At 41.3% G+C, this 11,010-nt stretch overlaps 1 protein-coding gene across 1 annotated transcript in view; it reads left to right on the top strand.

Moving 5' to 3' along the window:
* Positions 1-3,836: 3,836 nt before the first annotated feature.
* Positions 3,837-11,010, top strand: part of LOC124722680 — a 74,449-nt gene continuing 67,275 nt past the window's right edge. The window contains exon 1 of the mRNA XM_047247823.1: positions 3,837-3,900. The gene's annotated coding sequence lies outside the window, so the exon portion shown is untranslated. The remainder of the gene's footprint in view (positions 3,901-11,010) is intronic.

Genomic DNA, 11,010 nt, shown 5'->3' with positions numbered 1-11,010 from the left:
TCCGAAAGCACAGACACTAATTCATCCTGCAGGCAGTATCAGTTAAGACACAGACAAAGACAATACCTGCCAGTGGGCACTGATTTATATCAATGGGGCAGATTGAAAATTTGTGCCAAACTGGGATTCGAACCGGGGTCTCCTGTCTACTAGGCTGTTGTGCTGACCACTATGCCACCGAGACACAGTGATCACCGTAGCCACATGGACTATCACAGGACGCCTCCCATCAGACCGAAAATCTCAGTGTACACCACACACTACTTATGTAATGCCCCTGCTCATTAGACTCATTACTCGAGGCATCTTGCTGATTCACGTAGGAGTTCGAGCTTGGTGTTCATCCACACTGAGCGGATCATTAGCCGTCATCACATTAATTATATGTATGTGATGTCTTTAGTTTGGGACATATATGTAATTAAGGTGATGAACAGTGATCGCCTCAGTGCAGATGCACACCAAGATGGAACAATTACAGAATCGGCGAGATGCCGCGAGTAATGAGGCTAAAGAGCAGGGGCATTACATCAGTAATGTGTGGTATAAGTTGAAAATTTGGATCTGACAGGATGCGTATTAGGGTAGTCCGTGCGGTTGTGATGACCACTGTGTCCGAAAGGTGTTTAGCTAGCAGGATACCTGGTTTCGAATCCTGGTGTGGCACAGATTTCCAGTTTCCCCATTGATATAAATGAGTGCAACTAATGTGTTTAATTCCTTGGCTTCTCTATTTATTGTCTCTCGCGGCTGGTGTACTTTACAAATGACCAAAATCTCTTTGGATCTTCTCCCAGAGACAGGTTCGCTGCGCAGACTATTAATAGCATCTCTCACTGAAGTCTAGCTTCAGTAAAACACTGCAAGCCTTACAGATTTTGCCTTCTTTAAAATTTGTATGCTTTTAGTTGCTCCTACAACACTTTTCCGAGCTGTTTCGTTCACCGTGGTAGATCAGTACCGTTCATTATTAATTTATTTGGCATATATCTCTCAACTGTCGTCGATACTACTACTTTGAATTTAAGCCACATGTGGTGTACTCTTAGACTGGGAAGAGGGGAGACTGTCTCTCAGGAAGGCATCAAGCGAATTTTCATGTGTTTATTTTTGGTGTATTTGGATGTTACGGTATTCCGTCTTGCTATAGTGACCTTCTGGTCACTAATGCTGCCTATTTGTTCATGATTATTTATTTCTAAAGAGTCGAGTATGTTTTCGCAGTCATTTACACTTCGAATGGGCTCCTGAACCAATTTTTCAAAATAATTTTCGAAGAAAGCACTCAGTACGATTTCGGGTGACGTTTTATGCTTATGCTACGCGCTGTAAATATGTATTTCCGCCAACATATCGATGGTAGATTAAAGTCACCACCAAATACGAGGCGTATTCCGAAATAGATCGCCAAATAGAAACCACAGTGAAAATCGGATAAATCTTTGCATAGGTGTGTTGGACTGTGTGTCTAGTATGCCTGTTGATCGCGTCACGTCTGTTTTTTCAGTTATGAGTGCACAATGAGCACGTAAAGATGCCTAGAAAGCAGTGTCTTCCGGCAAGCATGAGTGCCCGCAATAGATTTCTCCTATTTTATGCAGCCCACACGACATAACTATCATGCGTTTCCTTCTTCATGACAGTTCTGGGCCGCACTCTGCAGGGGCAATGAGGACGCCCCTACAGCATTTTCGATGGGAAGTGTTCGATCGCCCTCCATACAGTCCGGACTTTGCTCTGTCTCTGCTGACATGAACCGCCGGCTATGAAGTCAACGTTTCGGCAAAGACAACGAACTGCAGATCAGCGCAGAGGATCGCTGAAAAGTGCAGGCGGCTGCATTCTTTGACGAGGTTATTGGAAAGTTTGTACAACGATACGACAAATGTTTCAAACGGAGCGGCGACTATCTAGAGACATTGCGAGAAGGTGTGGCTAGCTATTCCAAACAAAATACTGGGCGATCAAAAAGTCTGTATAAATTTGAAAACTGAATGAATCACGGAATAATGTAGATAGAGAGCTACAAATTGACACGCATGCTTGGAATGACATGGGGGTTTTATTAGAACCAAAAAAATACAAACGTTCAAAAAATGTCCAACAGTGGCGCTTCATCTGATCAGAATAGCAATAATTAGCATAACAAAGTAAGACAAAGCAAAGATGATGTTCTTTACAGGAAATGCTCAACATGTCCACCATCATTCCTCAACAATAGCTGTAGTCGAGGAATAATGTTGTGAACAGCACTGTAAAGCATGTCCGGAGTTACGGTGAGGCATTGGCGTCGGATGTTGTCTTTCAGCATCCCTAGCGATGTCGGTCCATCGCGATACGCTTGCGACTTCAGGTAACCCCAAAGCCAATAATCACACGGACTGAGATCTGTGGACCTGGGAGGCCAAGCATGACGAAAGTGGCGGCTGAGCACACGATCATCACCAAACGACATGCGCAAGAGATCTTTCACGCGTCTAGCAATATGGGGTGGTTCTAACAAAACCCCATGTCATTCCAACCATGTGTGTCAATTTTTACCTCTCTATCTACATTATTCCGTAGTTTATTAAGTTTTCAAATTTATACTGACTTTTTGATCACCCGGTACTTGGATATTCACTGTGGTTTCCATTGCGCGACCGATCGGACCTTACTTCCTGAATACGCCTAGTGTAATTGTATTAGTGGGGCACCTATCTGAACCTATTTGAAGCTTTTATTTGAACTGTTCAGCAACTGTATCATCTGAGTCGGGGGGGGGGGGGGGGGGGGGACGGAGAGTGTTGGTAAAAGGAATCAATTATTAATTTATTCATATTGTTAATCATAACCTCTACCTATAGTAACTCTTAGGAACTATCTATTTCGTTTCCACTACAAGGAAAACAACTTCTAATGGCAATGGACACTATATTACTACCCTTTCTGAACACTGTTAGGTCCGCTGTAATGAAATTCGGCCGAAGCTTTAGCTAGATTTCAGTACATATAACAATTTAAATTTCAATGCTTTCTGTTGGCGCTCGGACCTCTGGTTCTTTATCAACAGAGCTACGACAATTTACAAGTACAGTACTGGTTGTTGGTAGGTCTACCCTCGTCCTGTGTTTTCCCTGCACTGTTATAGACTGATGCTCGTTCTATAATTTCCTGAGACCGTCTAACCTAAAAAGCCTCCCAGTCCATTCCACACGGCCCCTGCAATCCGTGTAGTCGCCTACTGTGTATAGTGGGCTCCTTACCTATTAAACGGAAACCGAAACACCACCATCCTACTGCGCAGGTCAAAAATCTGCAACCTGCAATGTAGCAGAACTGTCTGAGCCTCTGATGCATACTCTCCACTCAACTCTTCACCAAAGGTCCGCAGTCGGCCATGTCGACGATGACGCAGATGGTGAGCTCTCTGCCTTCATCTGGCGAGCAAGACAGGCAGTCTTTACCACCTGAGATAGCCACCCGAAAACAGGGAGAATCTCTTTTGATCCAAAGCGGCGCACAACGGTAGTACCGACAGGAGCCACTTCATGCAGGTGGCTGCGCCCTGCGCTCTTAGCGGCACCCGGAAGCATCCGTTCTACTTCTGGTATGACTCCCACGTTACGCACTCTAGACTTCCTCCCCCCCTCCTTCTCAGTTTATGGCACGTGCGGAAGAAGCGCATTTCTGGAACGCTCGTGTCCAGTGCCGTACGAGGCGCGCAGATTGGTTTCGGTGTCGTGTGAGCAGGTGTCGCGTGGTGGCGCCTTCGTGCGCGCTCGGCGCTGCTCGGGCGCGCTCGGTGGTCGCAGCCGGCACGCGTCGCCGCGCCAGCGTTAGTCCGACGGCCGCGCCCGGCGTGAATCGCGCGCGAGTCAGTCCCACGTCCCGCGTCTCGCCCGCCACCGCTGCGCACCGGTCAGTACGCAGGCGACTGCCCGCATTGCTCTCTCTCTCTCTCTCTCTCTCTCTCTCTCTTTCGCCCTTCTACTAACACTACCTCCACATATTTCTCTACTTTTTCTTATCTTTTTTGGTTCCGACAATACTCCGCCCGCCAGTTAAGGCAGACAGAAATCATACGACTAAGAGAAAAATTTCTCAAAATAGCTGGCAGTTATTTGGAAAAAAAAAAGAAAACAAAAGGCCAGTGTAAGCTACTGTTCGTACTAACTAGCGAAATAAACATGTTCTCAAAATTTTAAAATCCTTTTCATTAGGGTGAAAGTAGTTTCGGCCTCTATGTATTAAAAACAACTGTGGTCGGTCGCCGTCAAAGCACGTAATTTTGTCGAAATATCTTTTTGTACTTTATACCAAATTTTTTTGGAATTTTTGCTATAAATTGTTTGCCGATCACGAAGGTGCTCACGCAATTGCTCAATTGGGCAGACTGTAGCACTTTGTAAATGTACACAAATAATTCGTCATATTTTAAATACTGACTCGTCTTGTAAGCCTACTCAATAATTAGAAAAGTGTACATGACACTGGAAATTTTTAAAATCGTCGGACCAAATAATTAATGCCAAAAAAAGCAAATTATTTCGTTTGTTGTGGTATCGAGTAATTTATTACTTGCAAAGACGCTCTTGTCGTATCATTCGCATTTGTGTGACTACTCTTAAAACATTTATTTTTCGGTTTGCTTCATTAAGAGTGTACTCGTCCCTGTACCTTAGTTCTCAGCTTGGTGCAACTTGGCGCCCTGGGAAGAGGGACAGTGCCGTACTGAGCGGCCTCTCATAAGCGGTCGGCTAAGGAGGCGGGCAAGTGAGGCGCGCTTTGACGGCTCTCGCCACGGGGGGGGGGGGGGGGGGGGCAATTTCCTGGCGCGGGAGCAGTGCGGAACGCAGATGTCAAAGACTAGCGTTGGCTCTTATCGGCTTTACGCGACCCCCTCATCTGCAGAGTTTGGCGCCCTGGAAACACGACCCTGTCGTCCTTCCTTCCGGCTCCTTTTCTTTCTGGCTTCTCCGATTATCGGACCGTTCACCGCTGTTCCTGCAACGGAAGTAGTAGCACAGGGAGCTGCTTGTGACAGATTTCTCATTACGACCTACAACACATCCAAGGCAAAGTTATCAGTGTCAGAGTCTCTCCATCCTTCATTCACTCTTCCGACGTCTGACTGCCCGTTAATCGGAGTACTTGATTAAATTCTAAAATGTGAATTTCTCAAAGTATTTGCGTTAATAACCGTGTATAACTCGATGTTCAGTTTTACAGATACTGTAATTCTTATATTTCTACAGTATATGTTTTATTAGCAAAACTGCGCCAGTTTGTATTTCTGTTTTTACTGGACCTACAAGTATTTCAGAGCGAATGTTCCATCATGTAAGGTCCACAGCTTTTAATGAAGGTCTGGTGAAGCAGCCAAACCCGAGTGGGCCATATTAATAGATAAATAACAGTTTATTTTGACAACGTATGTGTACTAAAGGTGAATACAAATACAAAAAGGAAGCAGTCATTCTCATAATAGTGTTTAATGGTATTGTAGTATATTTTTCATAATTATATTCCTAGCTTTTATTTGTCGACGTAATCTCTCTTACATTTTACTGCTTCACTATGCTATTACGATGGAGAGGCTCAAAATCCGTGAAACATGAAGGTGAAGCATTCGCTCTGACACACGTACATTTTTTGCAGATGATTAATGTCGTTTCACAAATATAAACACATGCTAAGCCGGATGTTAACCAAGTGAAACCAATATGTATTCTTCAAAGAAAAGAAAAAAAGAAAGAAAAAGGCAGTTCTCCCTTACTCCGGATATTTTCTAGTTAATCGATAAAATTTACGAATATCGCATTTTGACCAGCGTGTGAGTTTACTGAGGAATAACGATACGAAAACATCGTCGATAAGAATTTCCCAGTAGCCCCCTTCCCGTCAATTTTAATAACTTTCTGGCTCTGGAAGATTCAAATAACACAAATTCTACAAATGTATATTACCAAACAAAATGCAGTGTTGCTAATCTAGTTTAAGATGAGACGATGTTTTTTTTTTATGGGAGGTGTACTGAAAACGTACTGGTATGAAAGGAGTGATATAAGTGAAAAAATTGTAGAAAAAATTTGTGTTATTGATTTTTCAGTTTCTATTTGCTAAAACAGCCTGCGTAAAGAAAGCACACCCTGTTTAACTAAAAACATGCTTAAATACAATTTGGCTTGGAATAGAAGTTTCTGCTTTATCGTAGTGTACAGATTTAATTAAATGAAACCAAAATCTATGTAATATGAATCAGCAGAATATTTTTGTATGTATTTTTAAGTGTAATCAGGTTACCTGTAATGTAGTAGCGGTAAAGTAATATGAAGCTAAATGGCAGTGAAAATAAAGTTTAAGCTTTTTGGTCCTGCCAAAATTGTAGGAGAGTTCCGTATAGAGTATGAAGACTGAAGTCTGTACAGAACCACTATATTTTATGAGCGATATGTCGGTATATAGTGCCAGAACAAATATTTTCGAGAAACTTATAAGCTGTAGGATATAACTATGTTTTCTGTCAGTTTGAAAGTAAATAAGGCCGTCTATGGGAACCACTAAGGATTTTCGAAGCAATTTGCAAGATTTAGCTTCACTCCGCAATGATTTGCAACAAAGTTTGTGGATGTCTTGAAGTCATAATTGTTTTTCGTTTCGGTGTAAACATAAATGAGGCCGCTGGCTAAGGTATTATTTAATCAGATATAAAATTATTAGTACCTAAAACTTTCTATAAAGCTTTTTAAAATTTTCACTAATTTTCTGTATATTGTTCCCTCGCATTTAACATTAATTTTTTTCATTTTACAAACATAGCGATGACCAGTTTAGGTAGCTTAAATACCATCTTCAGATCTGAGAACAGACAAGCCAAAAGAAAAATTTTCTTAAGTAACAACTTAAGAAAAAATTACTGTTGACTTACTTTTAAAAATCTACAGGGAAATAACATATGTAGTATTATAAACTCAAGTAGTAGCGTATATCACCGTTGCTTCGCGCAGAACATTCTAATATAAAATCATCAGGTAGAATCTCTCATGTATAGCCGAAAACGAACCTAAGGGCAAATATATTATATTCTGGCACATAATTAAGAATAAGACATAATTATTTAGACGAAAGACCAATTCGCTGAATGTACCACGCTGTCTGTGACAGCAATAAAACAAAGAGCAAGTGCAGCGTCGTAAAAATTGTATACACTGAAACGCATGTGTAGTTATTATCGTTACGGCCAGTAATTGCAAACAGAGACTTGCCTAAGAAAAAGAACTGAGTAAAAAATACTTGCTTTTAGTTACCTGAGTGCAAGAGTAATATGATTATTCAGCATAGCAAAATTTTAATAGTGAATCACACCATATACACTTCGGCTACACGATAAGTCAGTCAGATCTAAAGGCCGTAAATTCAACTAAATACCTACGAATTACAATTACAAACAACTTAAGTTGGAAGAACATACACAAAATGTTGTGGGGAAGGCAAACCATAGACTGCGGTTTATTAGCGTAACACTTAGAAAATGCAACAGACCTACTAAAGAGACGGCCTACACTAAGATCGTCCGCCCTCTTTTTGGAGTACTGATTACCAGATAGGATTAACCGAGTACATTGAGAAAGTTCAAAGAAGAGCAGCACGTTTTGTATTTTCGCGAAATATGGGAAAGAGTGACATTGATGTGATACCGCATTTGGGGTGGACATCATTAAAGCAAAGGCATTTTTCGTTGCGGCGGAATATTCTCACGAAATTTCAATCACCAACTTTCTCCTCCGACTGCAAAAATATTTTGTTCACGCTCTCCTACGTAGAGAGAAACGATAATCGTAAAAATGAAGGGAATGGTGTTCGTTTTTTCCACGCGCTTTTCGCGATTCGAATAATAAAAAATTATTGTAGAGGTACTTCCTTGAACCCTCTGCCAGGTGTGATTTGTGGAGTATCCATGAAGATGTAGATGTAGATGTACTTGAAGTTCAAATGGCTCCGAGCACTATGGGACTTAACATCGATGGTCATCAGTCCTCCAGAACTTAGAACTACTTAAACCTAACTAACCTAAGGACATCACACACATCCATGCCCGAGGCAGGATTCGAACCTGCGACCGCAGCAGTCGCGCGGCTCCGGACTGAGCGCCTAGAACCGCTAGACCACCGCGGCCGGCCTGTACTTGAAGTCAGAAGTGAAATATGAAATACATCGTCACACTTGGTAACTTGTCCATACAGTAAAGGTGTATGTACACTGGGTAACACACGACCCACACGTACTCACAGTTACAGTTGTAATGACATGAAACTGGCACGTTAACAATTACAGGAAGTGCTCGTAGTTGGCGTTATGGCATGTAAGCGATAAGTGTGAGAAAAGATTTTTCGTTTCCTTCTGTTTTAAAACAAAGTAATTAAATTAAAATTATTTTAAAGCATACTGCAAAGGATAAAGAATACAGAACTACATCACAAGATTTGCGCTTAATGAAGTATATAAATTTCGTGTAAATAAAATAGACGAAGTAAACACGGGCTATAATTTACCCGCACTTCTAGCAACTTTTAACTTGCCATTTTCATGTAAACACAACGTTCAGTATTGTTGTAACTATGAGTTAGTGGGGTCCTGTGTCACCCAGCGTGCATAATTATATCTTTACTGTTTTGACAAGTTAACCAATGTGATGATGTTGTGTATATATTTTATGTTTTAGTTTTGACTTCAAGTACAGCTTACATGGCATTTCCACTACGAATATTTTACTATTTTGAATAATCATGTTACTTTTATGCCCTGTTAACTCAAAGCAAACAGTTAGTTGCTTCTTCTTTTTCATAGACAAACCTCTGTTTGCAGTTACTGACTGTAACTAAAATAATGACACAGGCGTTCCGATTTATAAAATTTTGTACTGGGTCTTTGTTCCAATTGTTGTCATAGTTATAGCGTGGTACGTTCAACGAACTAGTTTTTCTTCTAAATAGGTATTGCTTATTCTTATTTTTTCCAGTACACAATATATTTGCCTATATGTTCGTTTTAGGCTGTAATAAGATATTTTGCCAATGATTTTAAATAAGATGTTCTGAACGATGCAAAAGTGTTGCACGCTGCTAGTTGCACTTACGATACCACATGTAGTATGTTAATACAATGTAAAATTTTAAAAGTAAACCGATATCAACGTTTACATAACTTGTTACATTAAGCATTTTTTCTTTTTGTTTGCCTGTTCTCAGATCTAAAGATGGTAGTTAAGCTACCTACACGGGTCATCAATTTACAAAAAAAATTTAATTTTAAATGCGATTGAGACAATATATAGAAAACGTGTGAAAATTTTAAAACGTTTTGTAGAAGGTCTTCAAAATTTTTATAATTTTGTATTTCATTATCTGCTTAAGATCGCCTCCTCCTGCTCTAACAATGTCAATTATATTCTTTATTAAGGTGTTAGTGTCGAGTCGTCATTATTAAGCGCCATCGGAAAAACTAGGGTACTGTATTTGTTGATACTCGTGTGCCTGGAAGAGTCAAAGCGGAGGAATTTATATGAGGGCGATCTGAAGAGTAATGCCTCAGAATTTTTGCCTGAAAAGTCTTAGAGTTTTTCAAATAAAATAAATGTTACTATCATTTTACATTTTTATTTTTGATATCTAGATATTTATTTCTCAACATAGCGTGGCGACGAACAAATTTCTCCCAACGAGAGACCACTTCGTTGATATCGTCTCTGTAGAATGTATGAACTTGTTGACGGAGCCACAACCTTACCTCTGACTGTACCGTTTCGACACTATCCAAGTGAAATCCTCGAAGATGTTCTTTAAGTTTTGGAAACAGACGAAAATTGGGTGGGGATAGGTCGGGACTGTATGGAGAATGACCAATGATAGTGAATCCAACGCGTCGGACTGTTGCAGACGACGCAGCGCTCAGGTGTGGTCTGACATTGACATGCTGAAGGACAGGGTGTTTCATGTGGACGAACTCTTCGGATTCGAAATTCGATTACAGCACGCTGTTTGCACGCACAGACATAGTACGTTACAAGCAGCTATGTCGTACGGTACAATTCGGAGCACTCTACCGGCACAGAGCTGCAAATCTGTAGATTTGAAGAATAAGCATGTAGAACATTGGTAACGGTTGTTATATCTAAAGAGATTTACGAGTTTTCACACACAGAATTCGGAGGCATCATAATTTTTTCAGCATGCCTTCGTACAAATCGCCAGTTCTACGCAGTTCGTGCCGTATACTGTCCAAGTGATTTACACAACTCCTGAAAGTTGATACATATCACGGTGACATTTAAGACCAGACAGAGATGATTTTCCAAAAGTAAAATAGTTGTGAAATAGTGGTTACACATTTGCAACAGGGAAGGTAGTGCACAGCTTGACTCCTGCGAGTATGGAGAAAAAAAAACCGTTTGAGAGCCTGACCGAAGACTACAGCATGCTAATTCGTACATAGAGGGCATGCGGCGCTTTGAGCTGCGCATTTCTCTTTGATGTAGCATTAGGCTGCCTGTGACCCAAGCGCAACGCGGTCCGCGCCACGTAGCAGACATGTGTCAGAACCCGGTAAGCTTAAGGAGCTCTCACCGAAACAACTCACTCACAGTGCCGTACGTTCGTAGCCTGATGTTGCCGTATTTCATAATGTATTAAACTGATGCGATCATCCGTTGTGCAACTGAAATTCGTGACATACATTTTCGCCAGATATTTTTCTATTTCAACTCTGAAAACAGTCAGCAGCGACTCTGAATTTCACTGTATTCCACAAATTGCCTATTGGCTCCCGTCTCAGGTTCCTCCACGCAAGTTTGTTTGACAATTTTTCCGACGTTCGATCAGCGCGACTGACGGGCATTGTCAAAGCTTCATCCTCCATTACTAGTGGTGGGCTGGAGTCGAGCCCGCGGCCTCAGATTACGTGCACCTGTAGCGGTAATGCCAGCTGGAAGGTCTAGCGAAATACACGTTGCTTTCCGAGTACGGACTGTAA

The sequence above is a fragment of the Schistocerca piceifrons genome, chromosome X (assembly GCF_021461385.2).
Source record: "Schistocerca piceifrons isolate TAMUIC-IGC-003096 chromosome X, iqSchPice1.1, whole genome shotgun sequence".
NCBI lineage: Eukaryota > Metazoa > Arthropoda > Insecta > Orthoptera > Acrididae > Schistocerca > Schistocerca piceifrons.
Note: the sequence above shows the minus strand (reverse complement) of the source record. Positions and strands in the feature narration are given on the sequence as shown.